Source organism: Chroicocephalus ridibundus, chromosome 15 (assembly GCF_963924245.1).
Source record: "Chroicocephalus ridibundus chromosome 15, bChrRid1.1, whole genome shotgun sequence".
Taxonomy (NCBI): domain Eukaryota; kingdom Metazoa; phylum Chordata; class Aves; order Charadriiformes; family Laridae; genus Chroicocephalus; species Chroicocephalus ridibundus.
In genome coordinates, this window is record NC_086298.1 from 10012696 (window position 1) to 10038938 (window position 26243).

The following is a 26243-nucleotide window of genomic DNA, read 5'->3' on the forward strand; positions in this document are numbered from 1 at the left end:
AGGATTCTGCCGGAGCGACAGCTCCCAGGAAAAAGCACTTTGAAAAGCAATCTTCCCATTTGCACCAGAAAGAGGGAGCGTTTCAACAGTTAAACCCCTTCTCAACAGATTGATCCCCCAACAAAACGAGGCTTAGCTCCAAATTAAGCCAGATATTTGAGCCCCAATAAAACAAACCGACGCGCCGCAGCCAGCCGCCTACCAAGTTGTCTTCGCATTTTTCTCCCCTAAATCCCAAGCGGGGCAGGGGGAGCCCCAGCCCAGCCCCTCCGTCCCCCCCAGCTCCATCGCCCCAGCCCGGGGATCCCGGGGGTCTGAGCGGCACCGGGGACCCTCTGAGCAACCTCACGCCGAACGGGCTGGATGTGACGCCTCCGGCTTCGCGTCCCGGCGGTGCCGCTCTGTCCGAGCAGCTGTACCTTGGGCCACGGGGACAATTCCTCCTTTCCCCGACCGGCGTGGGAAGGCAGCTGGGACACCAGCCCCGAGCAGGGAGCGTCAGCGCAGCCCAGGGAACGGGAACTCCAGCGAAGCAAATCACTGCGGATTCACCGACAGCAGCCGGAGCCCAAATTTCCCCCCCCTCATCCCCCTCAAGCTCCACGCAAGAGTCCAGAAGATGTAAAATCCTATTTGCCTTCAATGCTACTGAAGAAAAACGACGGTTAACTAGTACTGAAAGCTCGTAAGAACAATATTTTTAAAAAAGGGAAAAAAAAAAAAAAAGAAGTTTATCTGAGAAAGATTAAAAAAAAAAAACCTTCTGAAAAGAAAATAATAACCCACAAAGAGCTGCTCTGTTCCCACTGCTGGGGAAAAAAAAAAAAAAAGTCCTATCTGCAAGGCCACGGGGTAACAGGAAGAAAAGGGAACACACTCGGAGCCAATTTAATTGTATCTGCATGGTTAAAAAAAAATTCTTCCGAGCGAGGAAGTTCCCGGTCCCCTGGCCTGGCCGGGAGCAAACCTACCTTCAGCAGCGGCGTCCCCAGCGCGGCCGCCGGCCGAGGGGCTCTGCGTCCCCCCGTACAGCCCAGCCGCAGGCTGTGCCCAGCGACGACGATCGCTCAGGGGAGGGAAGGAAAAAAAAATAAAAAATAAATATATAGTATCAAACCCTGGGTTTGTATCTGCTGGAGCTCAAGCTTTTACCAAGTCAAATCTCCCCGGCAGCGCACAGCATCTAAATGAATAGGCCGGATGCAGATTAACATTCAGGCTGCTCTCTGCAATGAATAGAGCCCTTTGATTAGGGACCTGAAGTAAATGCCAGTTTCAAACCGAAGCTTTAAAAACAGAGAAATATCAGTGCCAGAGGAATGCTCTCAGTGTTGGTACAAGACAGACTTTTGATGAGTCACTGCAATGCAAACAAAGATGGCAGAAATACTGTACTGTATGCTGATGAAATGCTTAGTGGTGCCACGGCAACTGAGACAGGTTTTAAATTTATAGTGCAGTTTTGCATATGAATTACGCTGTAAACTGCCTCCCCTGCCATCTAGTACATCCAGAGTGTCAAAGCATTTAAACTATTCCAAACAGTCTGCAGAGCTGGCACTGCTGCGGGTTAACTCCTGCGGCCGGAGGAAGGCGTGGAGAGCATCCCCCACCAACCCCCCGTGTCCCCCCAACATCCTGCCTGCCTCCGCATCCCCCTGTATCCCCCCGCATCCCCCCAACATCCCGCCTGCCTTGGCATCCCCCTGTATCCCCCCGCATCCCCCCAACATCCCGCCTGCCTCGGCATCCCCCTGTATCCCCCCGCATCCCCCCAACATCCCGCCTGCCTCGGCATCCCCCTGTATCCCCCCGCATCCCCCCAACATCCCACCTGCCTCGGCATCCCCCTGTATCCCCCCGCATCCCCCCAACATCCCACCTGCCTCGGCATCCGCCTGTATCCCCCCGCATCCCCCCAACATCCCGCCTGACTCCGCATTCCCCCGGCATCCCCCCAACATCCCGCCTGCCTCAGCATCCCCTGTATCCCCCCGCATTCCCCCAGCATCCTGCATGCCTCTGCATTCCCTCTGCATCCCCCCAACATCCCACCTGCCTCAGCATTCCCTCTGCATCCTCCCTGCATCCCCCCACGTCCCCCCAACATCCTGCCTGCCTCAGCATCCCCTCTGCATCCCCTCTGCATCCTCCTTGCATCCCCCTGTATCCCCCCAACATACCACCTGCCTCTGCACTCCCTCTGCATCCCCCTGCATCCCCCCAACATCCCGCCTGCCTCAGCATTCCCTCTGCATCCTCCCTGCATCCCCCTGTATCCCCCCGCATCCCCCCAACATCCCACCTGCCTCAGCATCCCCCCTGCATCCCGCCAGCATCCCCCTGTATCCCCTCAACATCCCGCCTGCCTCAGTATCCACCCTGCATCCCACCAGCATCTCCCTGCCCCCCCCAACATCACCTCAGCATTCCCCTTGCCCCAGCAACCCCCTGCATCCCACGAGCATCTCCCTGCCCCCCCCAACATCACCCCAGCATTCCCCCTGCCCCAGCAACCCCCTGCATCCCACCACCATCTCCCTGCATCCCCTCAACATCCCCCGAGCCGCCCCCCCTGCATCTCCCTGCATCCCACCAGCGTCTCCCTGCATCCCCTCAACATCCCCCGAGCACCCCCCCCTGCATCCCCCCAGCCACCTCCCTGCATCTTGCCACCCCATGCCAGGGGCTCCCCAAAACCACCCCCCCAAAAGGAAAGCTTTGGAAATGCCCAAATCTGCCCCAAATACAGGTGCTCCTTGGGCAGCCACAGTCCTGATCCCGCCCCCCCCCCCCCAGCTCCCCCCATCATACAAGAAAGCCTTTCAAATGCAGGAAAAATGTTTACCCCTTGGGGAAAGCTTCTTTCAGGCTGTGGCTGAATCCACTAAAAGCAAATCCATTTGCTTAAGTAATGAAATCCTAGTCACATTGTCTCCTGGATTCAGATTTTAAATTACCTTCGCATTTATTGAGCATGTTTGGTGCTTTTTTCTGGGAAAGAGGGTGGGGCCTCACTTTGCTTACTTCGCTCTTGCCCAGAGCGTTTTTTATTTCTGCTGTTGCTCTCAGATTTGTTTCAATCACTCCGCTCGGACGGTCACACACCGTTAAAATGTAAGAGATCAGAGGTGAAGCCATCCTTAGAGGAGGGTAAGTGTAGGGAGGGCAGACGGGGCGGGTGATGCTCCGGTGTGACCCCTCCCTGCTGACCGCGCGCTGCCTCCCCTTCCACCCTCCAAAGAGATGTTTGGTGCATTAAGTTCAACTCCACGGCAGCAAACGGCCGCTGCTCCCCAGCGCCCAGGGGCTGGCTGCCTTCCCCTGCTCTTCCAGCAAACGGCACTAACACGTCTGCTCTGCATCCCACAGGACACGCAGGCTCCCAGCGCCCCGCAGAGCCACGACGCTCCCAGCCGAGGACCTCCAGGACCTGCACGTGTCAGGAGCGCTCAAGGGTTCATCCAAACCCCATGTCAGGTCAATGGGATCTCCGCCCGGTGGTGACGAGGATGCTAAGGCACCGAGAGGGGACCAAGGTGACATCCTGCAAGGAGGTCAGAGATGACACCACAACAGCCAAGCCCAAGAGCCCAGGACCTCCCTCCACCCATGACACCACCGACCTCTGTTGGAGAAGGAAAGAAGTCTGCCCTGGCAAATGCAGATCTGCTCCGGATCTGTGAAAATTACTGAAATTAAATGTGCTTTACAGAAACGTAACTCCTCCACTCAGGAACCTGGAGGAAGCCTTGTCTATGAGGATGGCAGACCATGGGTGGAGAAGGATCCCCTCCTCTTTTCTTCCAGCAAGAGCTCCCTTAGAGCTGGAAGGACCAGGTGGGACCTGCTTGGACCCGCTCACAACCTAGCTTGGAGAAACCCAACAGGGCAGGATGAGCAGGACCAGCCAAGGACAGCTTGGTAGCACAGAACAAACCAACTTAAAATAGATCTCAATTATTAACATTACTTAGAATCTGCTCTACAAACAAGCCAGGCGTGCCAGCAGGAGCCCATGTCTCTCCCTAAAAACACCCAAATTGTGCCAGTTCAGGATACATTTAAGCCGGTGAGAAGCACTAGAGTGCCTCTGCCTAGCAAATTATTGGCAGATTTCATATAAAACCTCCCATGAGACATCGGAGTTTGAACCAAGATGCTCCACACAACTGATCCCTCCCGAGGTTTGCCTTCCACAGGACTGCAGCCTGGCCTGACCACCCCAAGGGGATCCCACCCCAAAATCGCATCACTCCAGCTCCCAGTGGCCTTTTCTCCCATTCCAGCAGGTTTGGCAGCTGCTGGTCACACAGTGGCCGAGTGAGCAGGCGAGTTTCCAGTGGCACTTGGTGATAGATTAGACCTCCAGCTCTCCTGGAGAAAAAAGGCTCCGAAATGCTCTCACATGGAAATGGTGAAAATAGTAACTGTGTTTGCTCTAGAAACGGCATCGAGGAACACGGGCAAAGCCGTACCAGTGAGCTGCAAAACCACTTCAACAAACCACAGCTCAGGACTGCTGGACTTTTGTTTCTTCCTCCCCACTTTGCCCCTGCCTTTTTATAGAAAAAAAACCCCAACCCAAACCAACCAACAATCCAACACCCTCCAAAAATCCAAGAAATAAAAGAAGGCAGTCTTGAAAGCCAAGGAGAACTTGCTCACCACCCTTGAAAGCCACGGAGAACCTGTTCGCCACCAGACCTCACATCCCCTAAAAACAACAGCAACAAAATATTACTGTGACTAGATAGCAAATGCAATAACGCTTGATAATACCTAATTTAAAAATCTCCCCTATTAAATATGAATTTTTTTTTTTTTTAAGTAGAGAAACAAAGCGACTTTTGCATGGTTTGAAACGGCTTCAGTCCATTTGACACGGGAAGAGCTGTGCTGCAGGAAAAATGACCTTAGCGATTACAGCTGTAAACTGTACTTTGCGACCTCGTCTCCCAAGCTCAGCTGTGCCCCAGGGTGCAGGAGAAGCCCCCAGCGCCATCGTCACCCAAAAAAATCCAGTCCCCTTTGGTCTGCCGTGTCCTACAGGTGACAGACGATGAGATGGACACCTCCCACTAAATGGAAAAACTTGGACAAAACTGGATTAAAACCAGCCAGCGCCCCCCCGCCCCCCGCCTCCCCCGGATCATTTAAGATACGTGACCGTTCAAGCAAAACATCATTTTGTTCTCTAATGGCAGCCTCTTTTTTTCCAGCTCTTGGATAAGGCAGGACGATCTGTACATGCCTGCACGATTTTTGTAAAGTCATAGCCTTTGTCACAAAGATCTTCATAAAAAATGCAGCTGTTACTTGATACAACTTCCACGAGAGTTTGAGAATTCTCAGTTTCTGCGTTCACGTGCTTTGGGGGGGGGGGGGGGGGAGGGGAGGGGGCACAAAAAAAAGCAGGTTTGCTCTTTTCCAAACTATTTTCCTGCTCCGAGGCCCGAAAGGTCGGGGCGAGACAACAACAAAGGAAAAAAGCATCGACCTAGAATAAGATGCTGGCATCAGAGCTCCCCCAGGAGTAATCAGAAATAATTAGATAATGTATTTAAATTGTCTTTTTCCTTAGCCAACATACAAAGAGACTCGGAGACTTCACCCAGCCCTTAAAAAAAAACCCCCAAGCCCCCCTCGCCCTGGGTTTCCCACAGGAAGGGGCGCTGGGGGCAGCCGGGGCAGGTCAAAGGCAGCAGGACCCTCCGGCGGGGGGGAAGAGACAAAGCGGCCCAGAGCCTGCACCCCCCCCTCACCCCCCAGCCGAAGCCCCTCAAAAGGAAAGAGCTGAAAAGTCCTGCCCTTGAAGGCCCCAAAGGGTCAAAGGAAACTCTGCTTTCTTCTGTAAATGAGGGGGGGGGGGTGTGGAATCCCATCCTTGGATTTGAGGCTGGCAGGGGGATGTCACCCAGCCGGGCAGGGGCCCCCCAAAGCCACCCAGGACCCCCTGGCGCAGGGGTGCCACCCGCCCAGCTCTTGCTAGAGGGTTTTGGGGTTCCCCCCCTCCCCCTTTAATGAGAAGGAAATGCACTTTTTACATAAGCCCAAAGGAAAATACGCAACAGCTAACTGCACAACTGGGTGGCGAAGCACCATTCCCCCAGCGCCGAGCCGCTGTCACGCCTTAAATAAAATAAGGAGTTAAATAAAGTCAAATAAAATGCACTTCAGGCCCGCGCTGGGCATACCCCCCTCCCCATGCACCGCAGGTTGCTGTGTCGGGGAACCGAGAAGCAAAAAAGAAAAGTCTTTGCCCCCTCTCCCCTGCCCCCAAAAGCGAATCTCCCCCCTGCCCATGCTGGGGCTCGGGACGAGAAAACCTGGGGAGGGGACGGGGGAGAGACGGGGGCACAAACGGGAAAGGCCGCGAGTGCCCACACGGCCTGATGCCCGTCTTTGGCAGGGGGAAGAAAACAAGGTTAAGTTTGGAAATCAAATGACGGTCATGCCGAGACTCCGCTTCTCTTCTGCAGCATTTCTTGCTGCAGCTCCAAAGTATTTATTTTGGAAATGCTGCAAGTGGCAAGCGGCGAGCAGCGCTAGCGGACCCTATTTTTAGTGTAGCAGCCAGTGGCAATGGGTGAAAGAAGATTATTTCTGCCTTATTAAGATAGCAGGAACCAAATTTGCAAATATTACTCAGTAACACAGAAGCAAGGCAGGCAGCAGACATGCGGCACGGAGCCACCTTTGCTTTGTAACCCGAAAAGTTCGCACAGAAAGTAAAGACCTGGAGGCTTGAGCAGGGGGGAATGGGGGGAAAAAAGATGGAAAAGTGAATTAAATCAACGCTGATGAGCCAGCCCAGCCGGGCGACCGCAGCCCCTCTGCCAGGGCAGCCCGGGGACGGGGTGCCGGGAGCGATCCCTGGGGACCCGGTGCAGCCCCGGGGGACCCCGGCACAGCCCCGGTGGCAGGTCCCCGGCTCTGTCCTGCTGCAAGGTGAGTCACCGGCAGCCTGGGCACACCATCACCGCCCGAGGTCACCCACCCCGCAGGCTGCTGCCTCCAAAAAGTGCAGTCATTCAGCCAAGGCGAAGCGTGTTATTGCCATTGTTTTTTAATTATTTTTTTCTTCCCCCTCTCCTTATCTATCACTGGTTTTAAGAGCTCTCAAAGCAAGGAGAAGCAAAAATAGAAAATGCAACATTTTAATTTTATTCCCCCCCCCCCCCCCCCCCCCAGATTGCTGCAAGGAGAAAGGGGAAGGGAGAGACATAGATAAAACCCACAATTATTCTGCAGAATTTAATTTTTTGCAACCTAATAGAAGCTCGAGACCCCGGCTAAGTTACGTCCAGCAGAAAGCAGACAGCACCCCATCACCATGCCTTCCGCAAAGCGTGCATCGCCTGCATCCCATCGCAAACATTAATCCACATCCGTAACACATCAAAAAGACAAGTGCCATGCTGAATTGTATTCTCCTCACTCCTAGTACACAACAGCAGAGCTAGCAATATATAACATGCATGACTCAGTTCTACCATCGTGCCACTACGGAACAGAAAGCCTTAAAATAAAGTAAATATCTTAAAAGGTCAATTAAAAAAAGCTTACAAAACATCAGACGCTGCTTCTCGCTAGAGCTCATTACCTAGTATGGTGGAGCTGCCTGTGTGTTTTTTTTTCTTGTGCAAGTTAGTCTGTGAGTCAGCATTAACACACATGAGAACATCAGGAATACTGCCTAGTTCTGATGCAATGGAGGTTGTAAAAAAAAAAAAAAAAAAAAAAAAAGAAGAAGAAGAAATCGCGCTCCGTTTGGACAGGAGCCTGTAATTCAATTGCCTTTACTTTTCAATTACTGCATAGCCTACCCTGACCAACCTGCAGAGGGGAAGGAAACTTTGCTTACATCTCTGTCCTAAAATTAATGACTTTTACTTTTGGCTACAGCTTATTCTCCCTGCTTTAAAAAAAAAAAAAAAAAAAAAGGCAGGCATAATATAATTAACCCTTCAAGGGCAGCTGAGCCCCTGCAGCGATCGGGATCTCCGTGTTTTTGTAGAAATTTCAGCACTGGAAAACAATACTGCCAAAAAGTTCTGGCAAACGAAGACATTTATACATTAAACTTTTAATACTCTATAAAGCGAAGCTACAATTGCATCTGAGCTTGATCCTTAATGGAAATATAAGCTTGCACAAAAGGAAAGTTACAGGCTGCAGAAATTTAACTCTGTACTTCCAGGTTTATAGAAGCAAGTACTGGATTGCACAGGATGGTTTTCAAAACTGAGGTTTCTGGTCCTTGACCAAAAAACCTGAGAGACCTAAAATTAGTGACGTGAGGTGGTCACCCCAACCTGACACCCACCTGCCCCAGGACGATGGGGGCAAAGCGGAAAACCTGCGTTTTTCATACATCGCATTTATCGCTTGCACTTTAGCAACCAATTCTCTCTCTCCCCATTTATCAGGGGGAAAACCACCCCCCGGATCACAGCATCAAGGCAGAACGTATCCGAGACTCAACACCCACTCGGCGTTTCTGGCTTCTCTGCTCTTCCAACAAAACCCTCCACCGGTCCAGCACGTTTTGCCCAAACCTTGAGTATGCGACTGTTTCTGTAACGTGCCCTAAAACACCCCTAGGCAGCGCCGCAGCCCAGAATATTACATTTTATATACATGTATTTGATATTATAATGTAGATTAGATATGGTCATTATATTATATATTATTATATTATATATTATTACTTTTATATCTATTATATATGATCAAGTAGGTCTTAAGAGCCAACACCAACACCTAACCAGCGCTGTGCTGCCGTGCCACAGCTAAGAGCCAACGTCCCCGGGGCAGCCCCGCGGGTGCACAGCTCTGGCTAAAGCACACACGTTCCTTAAACTTCAGGATTTTACAGAGATCCAAGCCTTGTGCAGCAGAGGAGGGTCGGAGGCTGGAAGTGAGAAAGCCTCCCCAAGGTTCAGGACACGCTGCAGACACTGAGCTGATCCCACACCCGCAAACACCCACCGACCCGTCAAAATAAACAGGAATAGCTCACGCATATGGATTAACAATCCAGTGGATCGCAAACATATTCCAAACGCCAGTTTAGTTTGCTGGTTGTTTTTATGAATAGACACGAGCGCTATAAAATTTATATATTTTTTTTTAAAATACACAAGTATAAATAGTTATTAGTGCTCATCAACCGACAAGGGAACGCCCCAATATTAGAGATCAAGCCCTTCTGCAGCTTCCCTCGCACGCAAGGGTCCGTCTCAAACCAGTGCGAGCCTGGTGGGGCTTTTTTCTTAAGCATGTGGGATACTTGAATACAGATGAATTGAGTTTTAAAGGAAAAAAAACCCAAGCAGCAACTTCTGGGCCAAGTTCTTGTGTGCCAAACTTTTCAACTGCCACAGCACAGCTCGACAGTGTTTCAAAAGAATTTAAGCACTGTTTTGAATACTGCTGACAATCTGCCTCATCAAAATTTGTAATTTAAATACCTCAAATCTGAAAAGCACGCTCCCTGGGGCACACTTCATTCTCCCTCCCGCCGCCCACCCTCCCCAAGCCCCGTTCGGCACAAAATCCATGGCTTTCCCTATCTGGCTGGTTTTTTCCCCCCCACCTGCCGCATCCCCCCGGCATCCCCCCTGCAGCATCCGCCGCATCCCGCAGGGACCCCAGTGCTCCAGCACAAGTTTCTTCTTCAGATTCCCCGTGGATGAAATCTCTGCGCGCACTGCAGCGCCCAAACCCACCCTTCACCTTCCTCTTTTATAACTATGATGCTAGCTTAGAGATAAAGCCGTTTACCGGTTTAGAGATAAAACCGTGCTACCCAGGCTGCCCTGAGTCCTACGGCAAGAAAGGGTTAATGTGAGGAGCCCCAGCCCTCTGCTATCCAGTAGATAAGATGCTCCTCCAAACGCCTTCGGATGTGTCAATAAACCCCAAAACAATTCTATGTCAATAAGTCTAATTGGTGAGGAATGGCAAAATTAATTTCTTGGGGTCTCAGTGATGCTCCCGGCAGCAGCTCCGCTCCGGCAGGAGCGTGTTTAAGATTCCCTCCCAGTGCTGCAAAGCACCTTGAAAGGTCGCCGAGCGCTTTCATATTCCCCGATCCATCTCCTAACGCTGCAGCAGATGAAACGGATTGACCTAGACGAGAACTGAAACAGTCTCTGTGAAATAATCCATCACCACCCTTCGCCAGCCGCAGCCGCCTTTGTCACGGGCACGCTTGGAAATCGCACACCCCGACTGCGGCCGCGCCAGGGGCTTGGGGCGGCGGGGGGGGGGTTTAAATCACAGCCCCGCTCTCCGGGGATGCAACCGCACACGGCATCGATGGCTGCAGAGCCGCCTCGCCGGCACACAACATAAAATACCTCCATATTACAGCGTGCGCAAAGCCTGTGCCCATTACCGAAACTCATTAAAGACAGTGATACTTTGTAACATACTCTAATCTTTAATATTCATAGCTTGCTTCATTTGCATATCATGCCATAAATAGTTGAAGCAGAGGTAAAACACAAAGCGCTCTACTTGCATTTCTAATTATGCCTAAAATCAAATGTAAATCACAACACATCCAAGACACAGAAAATATTAAATTTGCTGGCTCTCGGTTAAAAAATCTTTAAAACAAACAAAAAAAAAACCAACAAAAAACCACATGCACAAACCCAATTATTTTTTAAAAGAAAAATTAAAGTGGGTTATACGGGTGTGCAGGGGGGATGCTGCTGTTTTCAAAGGGGAGCTCACACATCCCAGCCCCAGCGACGGACCCTTGGGCACCAGCTCTCCCCCCAGCCCCGAAAAACCTGCCTTTACCACCGAGCTGGGCTGCAGCTCCTCGTTTAACCTTGGTCTTTGAAGAAACAACAGGAGCCCTTTCCTCCGGGGCAGCCGGGAAAGCCGATCTCTAGCAAAGGAGGTAAATTTGAAGAATCAGCTTGAATTTAAACTCTTTGGCATCCCGCACCGGTGCGGGAGGGCGAGCGGCGCCGGGAGCTGCTAAACCCCGGGTTTAATGAGAAAAGAGGCGTCCTGGAGTGCCTGCACTCCGCAGCCCCCCGTCCACGAGGAACAGATGATTTCTCTTCATAACCCACCAAACAGATGATTGCTGTTGGTAACCAACCAAAACCGATGTAACACGGGTGTTTTTCCCTGCTCTGCTTTTTCCTGAAGCATGGAAGAGCCCTCGGAGGTGGGAGCTGCCCTGGGATGCTCCTGCACTCGCTGTGGTACCCACCACCGGCACCAGTCCCATGGAAAAGGCTCAAGATCCTGTTCAATGGCCGGCGATGCCATCCGATGGAAAGACTTGGCCGTACGGAGCTGGGTGCCGGAGCTGGGTGCCAGGCACATCCCTATTATCCCTTATTATAAGAACTAGAGGAAATTCACCTGCCTCCTCCAGAAAGCGTACTGGGGAACTGGGTGGCATGGCTAACGGCTTCTGGGATCCCAGAGGGTTTGTTTCCACAACAACTCTCAAATTATTGACTTCTAAGGAGAAGCGCGGTCCTGGTGTGGCACAGAGGTGCCAGGCTGTGATGGGGGGGGCGACAGAGATGATGCCTGGTACAACATGTACAACCAAATTAACCATATTCCCCCACTTCACAGAGACATCAGAAGACTTAATATCTGTAAAGCAACTCGATATCCTCGGATGAGAAGTGTTATTAGCACATTGCTGCCAATGGCATAAATGATTTCCCTGGAAGAAGCTTGCTTCTGCATCAGGCACCGGGGTCCTCTGGATTTTATGGAAGACCACCACCAGCAACTCGTGAAAGTGGATATTCTTAGTTCGAGATCCCTGGCACAGGCTCGGTGTGAGCTTGTGCCCACCCGCCGCTCCCCACAAGGTGGGTTCTCCACGGCTGGGACTCACGGGACGCACTCCAGCCCCAACCCGACCCTGGCCCTGCTGCCGCACTCCTGCCATTCCCCGCACCGGGACACCGCTCCTCGCCCACCGCACCGATCCGACGCTCTGATGCCACTCCCAGGAAGCTCAAAACCTTCCTCCTCTTCACCCATCTCCCCGTTCCTCCTCTTCACCCATCTCCCCGTTCCTCCTCTTCACCCATCTCCCAAGAAGCTACTCACATCAGAGAGATACAGCATCCAAGGTACTCAAAATAAAATAAAAGTTTTACAGCTTTATGCCCAAAGATTTAACTAAACTCGAATGAACTAAGTTTTGCAGAAGTAGGACAAAAATGGCACATTTTGGGAAGCTGTAAGGAGCCCTTGCCTGGCAGAGGAACGCGGAGCGAGGCGGGCTGGCATCCTTTCCCACTTACCTTCCCTTTACCGCTGGGACTCCAGCTGCATAAACCCACCACGGCTTAATGAAAGGCTTTTGTGGGTGGCTGTCCCCAGGGAAAAATGCATTTTTAAGTCACTTGAACCGAGACTGACTCTGAAGAAAGAGGCAGCTACGGATCACCAAGGGGAGCCGGGCACCCGGCAGCCGCCCGGCTCCAGCCACAGCCTCTCCCTTATTAGATTTTTCCCGTCTTACAAAAGGCTTAAAGAGGCTTCTGAGAATGAAAAGCTGAAAGAAAAAAAAACCAAACATGTTTATCATTGCCATGTTCTGCTCCCACTCGTACGCCGGCTTTCCAGGGTCCCCAAATCCCGTCAGGGAGCGGGTCCAGAGACTCATGTGCGGGTCCCCCCCGGGCTCTCGTCCTCCCCCGGCACAACACCTCGTCCTGCCCCTTTCCAGACTTGCGTCCAGCTCAACCACAGTATTGCATCGGTTCTACTAAAGAGTTAAAGGGTCTCTCTCCTGCAGTATCTACTTCCAAAGAATTCCAGAGCCGACATTAACTTTAACCCCCAAAGGTGAGCGTTGGCCCCGGCCCCCCCGGCCCGTGCCGAGGGAGAAGTGAAAGCGAGCGGCTCGCAGCCTGCAAAGCCTTTTTGCTGTTCGTATGCACCCTGGCATCTTGCCCGGACCTATTTTTAAGCCCATTTACTAGAAATCCCACAAATTAAAGGAAATACGGATAATGTTGTAAGAATCCTTTGGGCCAAATAAAAGCTACACATAATTTTCCTTGTGCATCAGAGTAAGATCCTTAACCACAAAAACCAGATTTCCCCAAAGCTCTTTTGCAACAGCGAGAGAATCTTGTTTTGTAAAAAGTTGCTTTGATTCACTCCTGGATTACAGGGAGCGCGGCAGACACCGCTGCCTCCCGGCCAAACCGGGAGAGGTGATTACTGTTATGAAACAGAAAGGTGTTTAATTTATTTGTGTTCTCCTAACATCTCCAGCTCGGGCATGGCGACTATTAACGCCAGCAAAGCACGCAGAAAGTGCTCGTGGAGAGAAGCTGTAGGACGGTTATTGGGGTGGGTTTTTTTTCTCTGCATCTCATAGGAGACTGTTGAATGTTTTTATTTTCTAGCTTCTTTCAAACCGTGTGTTCATGGTGCTTGTGAAGGGCCATCGTGCTGGAAAGCCTCCTCCAGCACACCACCATCCCGGACAAATTCCCGCTTGGCGCACCCCAACCCACCTTCTCCCAGCTCCGAGAACCCCCCAATAATCTTGTTTTGATAGTCCATCAAATAAAGAGACCGCCAACCTCATTTCGCTTGTCCTCACAGCAAAACCTGACCCGTTCCAGGCAGGACGGTCACCCCAGACCCGCTTCCCCATCCCAGCGTCCTGCTGCCCCCCCAGTGTCCCCCAGCACCCCCAGTATGGGGACAGGACGGTGCCAACACAGGCTGTGCATCACGCCAGCCGCCGTGACAGGTCTCCACAGCATCTCCTTGGGGATTTTATGCAAAACAGTGATTTTCTGTAAAAATAAGTCTACGCTGTGTGTCTCTATTTATATAGCCATAGTGGGGTGAGCACGAGGGAGGGGGTGTGCGGGAAATAACGGATGCATCTTTCTGCGGAAAGCTCACCCCGTCGCTCGGGAAATCTCCGTCCTGGATGAGCGGTGCCCGTGCCTGGAGGCAGGACCCCCCCGTTGGGTGTCAGCCCCCTCTTTCCCACGGGCACCCCCTGCCTGCCACCGCAGCAAAGGGGCGAGCGGCCCCGACGGCCCTTCCCTGCCTGGGAGAGGATGCTCCTTCCCTTCCCTTCCACCCCTGGCCCTCACTCATCAAATAAAGGAGCATCTGATCGCAGCATCTTCTGCACCAGGGATGTTGGGAAGGAAGGAGAGAGCTTGTGTTTTATACAGCATCCGCAATTTTAACTATACAAAGACTCCATCGCGTTAAATAAACTCCAGTAACAGCTCTTGTATTTTGGAAGGATTAAAAATAAACTAGCAACCAGACACATGTTTCAATAAAACTCCTAAGACAAGCAGAAACAGCCCCAAAATGCGACGGTAAAAGCGACATTTGTGGTTAGTCCTTGCGGGGAGGGGATGAGGAGAAGGTGCTTCATTTCCAACAGCGATAAAGCAAAGCGAAGCAATCATCATTAAACCTGACTCTCCCTTCACTCTTGCTCATCCCCAGCAGTCGCTTAAAATGTCTTCCTCGCAAACATTTCAGCTTCCTTTTAAAAAGAAAAATAATTATGCAGGGGAATAACCACTTCTATTCTACAAAGGCACAGAACTGAACAGTTAAACACGCAACTTCGGGAACTTTTCCAAGATTTATATGTTTTGCATGGAAAGCAAATGTTTTTTTTCCTGCCTGGGAAAATATTTAAGCGCTAAGTTTATGAAGCCAAATCCATTTATTCCCGGTTTATGTCGCTGCTCGGATAGAATCTAATTAGCGATTTAACCAGCAGCGTGGGGATGCGGTGCTGGCCGATGCCGCGAGCCCCCGACCCGCAGCTGCGCTGGCACGTGGCCCTGGGGACTCTGGCCCAGAAATGGGTTTTCTCCATGGCACAGGATGGTGGGACCAGCTGAAGGATGAGACCACGGCCACCTCTCCCTGGGGCATCCCGAGGGCCAGCAGTGTGGAGGTGCCTGGGAGAGAGCCTGAGGTTTCACAGAATCATAGAATGGTTTGGGTTGGAAGGGACCTTAAAGCCCACCCAGTGCCACCCCCTGCCCTGGGCAGGGACACCTCCCACCAGCCCAGGTTGCTCCAAGCCCCGGCCAACCTGGCCTTGAACCCCTCCAGGGATGGGGCAGCCACAGCTTCTCTGGGCAACCTGGGCCAGGGGCTCACCGCCCTCACAGCAAACAATTTCTTCCCCATCTCTCATCTCAATCTCCCCTCTGTCAGTTTAAACCGTTCCACCTCGTCCCATGGCTCCCCTCCCTGCTCCAGAGTCCCTCCCCAGCTTTCCTGGAGCCCCTTTAGGGACTGGCAGGGGCTGGAAGGTCTCCCCGGAGCCTTCTCTTCTCCAGGCTGAACCCCCCCAGCTCTCTCAGCCTGTCCCCACAGCAGAGGGGCTCCAGCCCTCCCGGCATCTCCGGGGCCTCCTCCGGCCCCGCTCCAACAGCTCCGTGTCCTTCTGCTGTTGGTGCCCCGGAGCTGGAGGCAGCACCGCAGGGGGGTCTCACGGAGCGGAGCAGAGGGGCAGAATCACCTCGTCCTTCACCTTTTTGCTCACAGCAGCTCCCACCTCCCCCAGCCCCAGGCAGGATGGGTGCCCGTGAGCCGAGGCAGAGGTGCGGAGCAGTCCTGCTGCCAGCGGGTGAGACGGGGGACAGGCAGCTTTCCCCACCGAGACGGCGTTATGTCAGCAGGACGCATTGCACAAATATTATCAAACATAAACCAACCCCGTTTCTCAGTCCAGGCTCTGTTTTCACCTCCACCAGCACCTTCCACAGGTTTTCCATGCTGAGAAAGAGCTTCCACCTGAGAACCAGGACCTGCCACCTCCCGAGGTCCCCAACCTCAGAGCAGAGGGGGGTTTGCACCCCGGCAGCCTTCCCCTCCCCGCACAACAGCCCTGCTAAGGCATTCCCATCAACCGGGATGGAAAAACATCCCTGTTCTCCCAGGGAACTCTTAGCCTGGGAATTACTTCTTATTTCTAAGAGGGACTTGTTCTGGCCTGCCCCAGAGCAACATCTGCCTTTCATCAATTAAAAGACGATAAAACTCTGTGATCTGTTCAGCCTCGAGTCTCAATTACTTGCTCAGACACCTGGAGACTTTTCACCCCCAATTTAAGGTCCTCCAGCTTTTTGCAGCAACACAGCGTGTGATTTGCCTCTTCTTTTCCATTTATTTTTGTATTTTTGAAAATCTTTCTGGCCAGTTAGACCAGAACCATCACGATTGCGAAATCCAGGAAATTTGCTGCAACGCTCTGTAACACTTGCAAGGCAATTAGCCAAAACCTCACACAAATAAGCTTTTTTTGCCACACCGTTCTAACCACCAAGCATTAACCCATTTTCTTAGGAAACAACATCTGCTGAAATAACTTCCTAATCTAGAAGCAGGCATGGAAAAAAAAAAAGTCACTGCAGAATCCTTAGTCCACAGTAAACAAAATTTTTAGGCAGAGTTATTCCACTCGGAAGGTATCAACTCCAAGTACTGGGGCTGGTCACACAGACCCTCTTCCCAGAGTATTTATTACCTGGTCAGGAAAAGCGATCGGGTCAAAGCCTTCCCTGCAGGACTGATGTGCTTAAAAAGGATGGAGCCCACGGCAGAAGTGATGGAGGAGCAGCCTGGGGCTTCGGGGCAGGAATTTGCACCCCTGAACCCGATCGCCGTGGGGTCTAAAATCCTGGGAGCTGCATCCTATAGCTGTAGGAACAAATCACGGCACAGGCAGGACCACTCCTGGGTAATCCTTGGTAAGAATAAAGAAACCACTGGGCAATAAAGCAACCATTTCCATTTCCTACCCCTGCGTTTACATGGGTTTTCTTCCTGGGAAGGTGTCAACATACAGAAAAAATTCAGCTTTGTGATTTGCCCTAGGAAACAGTTATCACATATAGATAACCCGAGGCAGAGCACAATAACGTAACCAACATCACCCAGCGAACCAGTGCTCGCAGGCAGCAGGACACAAACCATGCATGATATTTTTTCCTTATTTCAGATTAAACTAGCAGCTACGCTTCTGTGCTATTTTTTTATAACTCATTCCCTCCCTTATTCTCTGTCTCTGCTTTCTCCCCCATCCTGAAAAACCAATAAAATAAAATAAAAAGCTTCCTTTTGGGAACGCGGCGGTAATAATACCGCTACCATCTGTTGATAAGTCCAAGGACCTGCACAGGGAGGAAAGAGGCTGCGAAGCTGAAAGGGAGTCAAGTGTTTGCATGGTTTTATTGAGAAATGAAATCCAGCTTTAAACACAGTAAATCGGAGACTATTCTGAATCACCTCTTGAATTTTTTAATGCTACTCCTGGGAGCACTGAAGGTAAATATGTTAATTTGACTTCAATCATGGTGCAGGGGAAAAAAAAAAAAAGCACGCTGTATTAGTTTAGGGTACCAAGTCTTAAAACTATTCATGCATTTCTGCATATTTTATACTCAGCAAATAAAGTTCCAAGGTTCTATAAGGAGGCTGAGAAATTATTCTGAGTAAGCAATAATGAGGTGTGCATTATATAAGGCTGATACTAATGGTAATCTATTATTAAAATTTAAGAGTTATGGCAGCTACATTTCAAACAGTCCTACAGCAGTTCTTCTTCTCTCGGAAGGGAAAGCAGCACCTGGAGGAGGGAAGCTGGCGAGACAGCGGGTTCCATACGTGGCACATGGGGTAACGGTCTCCGACGGGGCTGTACCCCAGGTCCTTGGGGTAATCTCTCCGATATTTCTCTAATCAACCCTTCCACAGCCGACCAGCGCTGCTGCGGCAAGCAGCCTCGGCCAGCTGCTCAGGCACGGTCACAAGCCACGGCAGGTTCATATTCCCAGCGTGTTTAATTCTCTGCCTGATGTTTCAGCGTAAAGGATCTCCCAAAACGCGTCAGGCATTAAAAAATTAACAGCGTCTTTGAGCATCCTAGCGATCCTCAGGGCTCTCTTGACCCTTATTTCTGCTGCGATACCCCACTTAGGCTGCAAGGAGGACAGGAATGTGACCAGAAAAACCCGATGTGCTTCTCCTACCTGTGCCTACGCTCCTGCCAAGTCACCTCCAGGACCCTGAGAAAAGCAGCGTCACGACATCCCCGTGGGATACATGGACCGCATCAATATTCAGGCGCACCACGGGGAGAGTGCAGCATCCCATCCTAAAGCTCAAGCTGAACTTCACGCGGTGCTGGTGGGAGCTGGACCTGCCCTGCCCCTCTCCCAGCCCACTCCTGCCCGGGGTCGGACGCTTTCCAGAGCTGGAAGAAAAGCCCCGCGGTGAAACCTGACGGGAATTGATGGGCGCTGCGGGACCCATCCCAGCGAGCGGTGCGGATTACAAGGACTTATCATCATCTAGTGCAACGGCACCTCTCGGCACCGCCGCGAGGGAAACAAACAGCAAAAAAAACCCAAGCCCAACAGAGTTTGGCTCATTTTCCTCCTTCCTACATCTTTTGGTGAGAATCAAAAGGAGCCTCTGGGGGCTGTAAATCTGTATCTGACAAACCCATACAGAAATAGGCACATCAGCGAGGGACCAGGCGCTGCAGCAATGCCGGGCGTCCCCACGTTTAACCTGTCACAGCTCCGTCTCGCAGGCTCACGGACCCCCAACACGCACTGGGAACGCGGTGGTCTCACTGCATCACCTCCCCCTTGGAGGAAAAATCCCCCCTTGGCTTGCACGAAATGCAAAAATCAAGTTTTAGCTGCGTTTCAGAGTGTATTGCTAGCATGCAGCCAAGTTCTCTTTTTTTTTTTTTTTAATGAAATTTTTCACTAAGTTTAAATCCCAAAGGCAACATTCTGCTCAAACCGAAGGATAATGAAGCGCAATAATTTCAGGAGAAACAAACTCGGTGTGAGACCTTTCTGCACTGAAAAGGATCTTAAATAGAGAGGAGCTCTTTGCTCCGCAGGCTGGGCAGCACAGCAAAGCAGAAAGGATGGAGGGGGCAGAGAGAAAGCGTTTGGCGGGTGTTCACGGCACCCACTGGCTCCGTCTGCCCGTTCCCTGCTGTATCACCACCTACCTGGGCCGAAGGAGTTAACAGCTCTTCTGGGACAGCGTAACAGGAGACGGGAGTTAGTCATCTAGGCATGTCCGGATCGGTATGAACCGGGAGCCGGCGTATGAATGAAGTTGCCTTGGAGATGCAGCCAAAACCAATGACCAGATATTAACTTTTCACAAGGGGCTGCCAAGGGAGGCAGAACATGCAAAACCAGCAGGACAACAGCTTCCAGCCCAGGCGGGAGCGTGCGGATACGACGGGAGGGACTGCCGAGCCGCCCAGGAGAAATAAAACCCTGCACGTTTTCGCTCAAGAAGCAAGGGAAATTTCCCCTCTCGAAGCCAAGCGGGCCAAGGGCTAGCAACAAAACCCTGGTCTTGGCCCTTATGGGGTGGGTAAATGACCCCCGGACGCGAGACGCTGTCTTCTCTTGGTCTCATTTTAAAGTTGATAATAAAGATAGCAGCACCCAGCTCTTTACTTCTTTCTGGAACCAGCTTCATAAGCAGAAAAAACAGCTATGGGCACCTTACACAATGCAGCCGAAAGAAGATGTCATTAAACAAAAACACGAACAAGTAATTCAAAGGCTGGGCTGGTGAAGGATTACACGTCAGCAAACATCCCCTGCCTAACCTCAGCCCTTCATCTCCACTTCCAAGGGCAGTTTTGAAGGTGGAGGAGCAGGAAGGAGCGGCTGCTCCGGGCACCTGCTGGGCTCCTCCGCTGGCACCCGGCGCAGTCACCCGGCAGGAGGAAACTCAGCGTCAAGCAGAGGTTTCTCAACCTCAGCTCAAAGCAAGGTAGCTTCCTACGGGGCGTTTCTCCCGCCCTGATGAAGGTGCTTCCCAAGGGGGCTGTGCGGGGAGGACAGCAGGTCACCGACTAGACAGCAGCAGGAGGAGCATCCACTAAAGCCCGTGGGGGAAGACCAAGGACAAAGCTCAGCTCACCTGGACCTCAACTCCCTCTCACTTCACCGGAGCCCTGACCCATGGACAGAAACAGCTTTTCAACCAAAACAGCTCCAACAAGGCTTGCACTGGACGAGACAAACGGGTGCATCATTCACTCCGCCGCGGGCAGGCAAACATGGCCCAGTGCCGAAGGACACACCGTCCAAGGACCACACCACAAATCCCCGGTTTCTAACCCAAACTCCAACCTCCAAAGGGGGAGATGCTTTTTGGGCCCTGCCAACGTACCTCACTTCAGCTCCCACGGGGAATGACTTACAGTGGAGGGCAGGATGCAGGAGAGCCACGACGCCCCCATCACCACCTGTGGGACGTGGTACCCAGCCCCAGCGCTGCCTCCACCGCCCGGCCAGCCGCTGAACGGGCTACCAGCCCACAGGCCAGGCTAGCCAGGGCACTGCAGAGCCCAGCAGCGCTCGCCAGAGCACTCGTTAGCAGAGTGTGAGATGAAACGGGCACATTTGTATTAGAGCCTGAAAGGCAGAGAGCTCCCGCTCCCGTCCGCACGCCAGCCCCTTGGTATTTTTTCCCAGAAGGAAAAACAGAAGATGCTTTCCATAAGCAGACGATTTCAGCAGCTAATTTTACCATCACTTATGGTCGACTTTATGACTAAGATTTCATGCTGACTATATTAATCCTGTCAAATTTCAGAGTGAGAGAGAAATGATACTGTATATTTTATGGCTGCAATAACTTCTAAGCCATTAGACATGCATGCTGACATGAAAGTAATCAAATTGATTTTTTTCCTATTACAATGAAGAACTTTGTATGAGCAAATAGTCTTTCTGGCACAGCAATGAAATCCCAAGAAGCCTGCACTCACGCAGGAAATTAGGAAATTGCCACGAGCCATCGTTCAGAAATTTGGGTATTCTGCTTACTCACATGTTATTATCACCAAAGCTGAAAAGAACCACGTTAGTCAACCAAACGATCGACAAAAGCCAATGCGAGGGATAATTGGAGGGTTTTGAAGCAACGTTAAATATTGCAGAAGCTGCAGTTAATTGCTTTCCCGGCATCAAAGGCTCCACCGTGCCTTTTTTAACCTCGACAGACACACCGGGTCCCTCACGGGGCAGCAGCTTCCCGGCCACCTCCCCGGCGTGCGGGGTACACGAGCCAGAACAGGTCAGGAGAAGTTGTTCAGAGAGGTTCTCAGCAAGTCCTGAGGAGCTGGAAGTACTAACGGATACTCTCCGGGTGCCAAGACGAAGGGCTGGAGCCGTGTGTGCACACACACGTGGGCGCGGAGGCAGCGGGCGAGGAGAAAGCCCCAGTGCCAGAAGGTCAGCTGAGAAAACCAGCTTCGTTTTCAGCCCGGCCTCTGCTCCGTCCCTCTGCAGAGAGCAGGGAGAAAGCCAGATCACTTAAAAATAATTCTTCAAATGCAAATAGGCCTTTAATTATGAACTCCACTTGCTAAGCGTTTTGTTGGGTTTTTTTAAACCCAACTCACATCTGCACTCGAAACTAGGAAGCCCTTCTTTGACTTACAGCGATTAACTAAAATTCTAATTTAAAAACCTTTAATCTGACACGTTTGTAAAGTTCTAGAGAAAGTCGGGTCAAAACGGCCCCCGGGGTGGGCAGAGGTGACGGTGGGGCTGTCCCCAGGCCAGGGCACCCCCGGCACAGGCAGGGGCAAACCCAGCCCAGGGCAGGGGCTGTGCAAGGGAAGGGTGGACCCCTCTGCACACCTGCCAGGCGCAAAAACGCGTGAAAACCTGTTTTCTTCCTCTGACGCGCGAGTGCAGGTTGGGTGTGAGAGGACAGGACCGGCTACATTCAGAATCTCGGTAAGCAGGAGTAATTAGGTGTAGATAACACGTATACTTACATGCACCCTGACAGGAATAGTCACGTCTCTTCTGTAGCCAACAAAACTTAAGATTTTCATTTAATTTTAAATATGGATCTCCTACCTTTTTGTAGAATATTGATATCAATCATTAAATAATGCCAGATCTGTCAAACCAAGTAACCTGCACAAAAAAAATTTGCATATGGATATGCTAAACCTGTCTAAAGGCTCAAATGAAGATGTGTGTGTGTGTGTATGTATGTGTGTGTAACTTTGGGCTAGCAAAAGAATTGCAGATTTAACATGCATTTAGTTGCAAATCCAAATGCTTTCATGGCTCTATCAATAAGACTTACTTTAGGTTTTGTTTTGTTGGTATTGTTTGGCGTTTTTTTTTTTTTTAAAAACAAAAAGAACTTAGAAACACAAAACCATAAACCCACAACTACACGGATCACCTAAACTAAGATTTGCTAAATGTCAATTTTAGTGAATTCATTTGTCCTACTACAGAAGACATTTGTAAAGCCAGCAGCGTTGCTGCGGCAATCCAAACACGTAAAAGGTTTTCAGACATGTCAGTAAACAAAATGAACTAACTTTCTGGATCACTTCTACACTTACTTTTATTTTAATTTAGCCTTAACTCTAACTTAAGATTTAGCACAAATAGAAGTCGACAAAAGCAGAGAGACTCACACTCGCATCTGTAACGCCTCTTGCTGTGCACCCACATAGATGCACTTCATTATCAATTTCTTACCGTGCAGAACCCGAATAAAACCACCTCGTGACTTTGCCATGATCTCTTTTAGGAGAGGAGAGCTCTGCCCAAGCAGGCCTGAGCAAACAGCCCCTTTGCTGCCTTTGCCACTTCTTCCAGTGTTTACTGTTCACATAGTTTTGACATGAATCCCCTCCTGCTCGAGGCCGGGGAACGGGCCGCGGGACGGGCCACTCCATCAGGGAGCTGCAGCCCAGCAAGGCACGTCCTCCACTGCCCACATTCCTCTGCAGCAATGGCAGCACCAGCTCCATCCGCGCTCCCCACGCCGCTGCAGACGGGGAGGGAAGGGACGGACTCAGGGTGACACCCCCAGCCACGCCGGGGGACAGGGACATCTTTGAGGGCCTCCTATTGCTACAGCTTCAGCTAGCATCGCCTCCTGCGATCAAGGAAGCAGAGTTGGTTTGGGGGGGTTTGTTGGTTTGGGTTTTTTTTTTCCACAGGATCATGGAATGGTTTGGGTTGGAAGGGACCTTAAAGCCCACCTAGTGCCACCCCCTGCCCTGGGCAGGGACACCTCCCACCAGCCCAGGTTGCTCCAAGCCCCGTCCAACCTGGCCTTGAACCCCTCCAGGGATGGGGCAGCCACAACCTCCCTGGGCAACCTGGGCCAGGGGCTCACCACCCTCACAGCAAACAACTTCTTCCTCAGATCTCACCTAAATCTCCCCTCTTTCAGTGTAAAACCGTTCCACCTCGTCCCATGGCTCCCCTCCCTGCTCCAGAGTCCCTCCCCAGCTTTCCTGGAGCCCCTTGAGGCACCTGAAGGGGCTGGAAGGTCTCCCCGGAGCCTTCTCTTCTCCAGGCTGAACCCCCCCAGCTCTCTCAGCCTGTCCCCACAGCAGAGGGGCTCCAGCCCTCCCAGCATCTCCAGGGCCTCCTCTGGTCCTGCTCCAACAGCTCCGTGTCCTTCTGCTGTTGGTGCCCCAGAGCTGGAGGCAGCGCCGCAGGGGGGTCTCACGGAGCGGAGCAGAGGGGCAGAATCCCTTCCCTGAACCCATTTTGTTTCTTTCTTCTTTTCTTTTTTTCTAAATTGTGTATAAGCAAATCCTTTCCCAACAAAACCCAAGCCAGAGCCCATCCCAGCACAGCGAGCACCGTCAACCAGTGCCCACTCAACGGGTCCCCTCTGTTGCCCTGGGCTTTATTTGGATCCCACCTCCTGGAGCCACCCTTGTCCACACACCAGCTCGGGGTCTGGTGACCTGCAGCTCAGAGGCAGATGACTAGTCAGCATGTGGGACATGAGTCACAGGCCACCATCGGCCTCACCTGAACCCCGGTGCCTTCAGCTACCCAGTAGAAAACAGAGAATCCTTTTAGCCAAACTGGTACAAAATTGTGCTTTAAAGTTATTACCCAAAGCCCCCAAATCCATAGTTCCGCAAAGGTAGGAGAGGTCCCCAGGGAGAAGCGGCAAACAATATCCATGAGTTTCTCGTGACCTTACGGAGATTGCCATGACAACACTGCTTCGATCCTCCAAACATGGATATATTCATTTGCACCAGTGTGATTGAGAATAATTAGAGCGAGATTCCCCGAGCCGGGGAGTCACAACCGTACAGCGGTTCATGGCAGCGGAGCCCGAGTTTCGGGGGAAGCAGCCTCAAATTTAAATGTAAAAAAGAAAACCCACAACACTCTTTAGAGCCGCGTGACCTAATTCATTATAAAGAATGTCAGTTAGCAAACCTTTTAAATAAAACATTAAGCTAGAGGTAATTTGAAGCCTTGTGGATTTTGTTTTACTCAATTATTTTCTAATGCTTCAACTTCAAGAATAAATATGCAGAAATAAAAAAAAAATACTAAGGGTTTCATTTAATTCTCTTTCAAAAGAAATGAAGACATTCATACTCAACCAAAATACCCTCAACCAAGCCAGATTTTTAATTAAAACTTTTACGTCCTACAAGATTCTTCAAGGTTGTAATATCTGCTTCCACATCCGTGAGCTAGCATCACGCTCGCAGAAGGGCGAGCCCGTAATTCACGTTAGAATAACCTGTGCTACACATCAGAATAACTTATTTCCAAGACACATACTCACAAATTAAACCAGGTTTGAATATATATATATATTATTTTTTTTTTTCCCCTTGCCCATAATTTATATAACCAGGTGCAATTTTCACTCTGTTTGTTGGGAAGAGTTTCCCTCCAGCAGCCAGAGAGATGGCAGAAGATCACGCTGGCCTCTGCTTTGGTTTTCTAAATGTGTGACGGTGAGAACATGGTTGTAGCAAGGCAAGTAGGAATACAAAACCTGGAGAAGAGCGGGAGAGGATAAAAGCCACTGTTGATATGCACAGTCTAATACGAGGTAAATTGGGAAATGGGGGAAAACAAAGGGAAGGAGCTTGGAGATTAGCGTTGAAAATGCTCTTCTAAGAAATACTATAAACCCCAAAGAAATTCTAGTTCTTCATGCTGCAGCCCTTCATAGAGGTTGGGCTTACCTACAGGAAGAATCATTTAGAGTCTAGAAAATTTCCCTGTATTTTAAAGGACTCTCAGGTCTTCCTTCAACCTGGACAAGGTTTTCTGAGCGTTTTGCCCCATCCCCGGACACGATCCCAAAGGGGAGTATGGGACTCACACGAAGGGAACAGGGAAGGAACCATTCTATGGTTGGACTTGATGATCTCAAAGGTCCTTTCCAACCATGAAGATTCTACGATTCTATGATATTTCCGACTGGAAATACAAGGGGAACATGGGGAACGAGCAATCGCCTGTCCACCATGAGAGATAACGCTGCTGTCCCAGTTAAACACAGCCCACCTCGAGGATGCAGCCCACCCAGGACAGCCCAAGGAGCTACAAGTCCCCCAGCCCCATGTCCCCTGAGACCTGCGGGGACGGAGGCTCTTGGCCAGATGGCTGCTGGTGGCTCCTCAGCCCGTGTTCTGGGATAAACAAATAGAGTCAAAAGGAAGAGTCCTTGGGAGCAAAAAAAACAAAAAAAAAAAAGGAAAGTTAAAGTTTAGAGCTAAATCTCTGATTTTCATTTGTTTTCCAGAGGACATCAGAAAGAGATGTGCAGGAGCGTGCAGTGCTCTGCTAGCAAGGTCGGCACTGCGAAACCTCCCGGAGATAAAGAAACGCAGGAGGTAAAAAGATCCCTTTCTGCCATCATGCCCAGAGTAAAACACCTCACTACTTTGATTCATCCTTCCATGCACTCTTTTAAAAAGTAAAAAAACGTCCTTTCCCAGTAATTCCTTCGGTGGGCTCCAGCGTGCACCTCCCCGTGACAGGGGGCGAGCAGGACACCAGGAGCTGCCCCAGGCAGCACCAGCTCTTGTAATCGCTCGCTGCCGGAATTATCACATCACCACCACACCCTGGGGCCACTTTGGGGGGTATTAAAGCTTCTCTGTGCCACCGAAATACGGTATTTCGTCTTGGCAGAAGGTATCAACGGCGGGAGCCAGCTGAGCACCGTCGTGCACATGGCACAGATACATCCACCCGCCCGGGGCGCTCCCACCCGGCTCCACCACAGGCTGCTTCTGAAGATCGAAACCCACAGATGAATCCTTTTCTCTGCAGCAGAGAATAAACAAGGATTAGTATTCACCCGTTCATAACAGGGAAACCCTGCAGCTAGAGGTGGAGCCAGTCAATGCCCGA

The 26243-nt window shown here is 51.1% G+C and overlaps 1 protein-coding gene across 7 annotated transcripts in view; it reads right to left on the bottom strand.

The window, feature by feature from the left end:
- NACC2 (NACC family member 2) overlaps positions 1 to 26243 on the bottom strand; it is a 63136-nt gene that overhangs the window by 22967 nt on the left and 13926 nt on the right. Inside the window, exon 1 of one of the 7 annotated variants that reach the window (XM_063352910.1) lies at positions 19049 to 19067. The exons of 3 other annotated variants lie outside the window; for them this stretch is intronic. The gene's annotated coding sequence lies outside the window, so the exon portion shown is untranslated. Of the gene's footprint in view, positions 1 to 419; positions 573 to 971; positions 1073 to 2848; positions 2886 to 19048; positions 19068 to 26243 lie in introns of those variants that run through there. 3 more of the 7 variants (XM_063352909.1, XM_063352907.1, XM_063352904.1) reach the window with 3 other exon arrangements.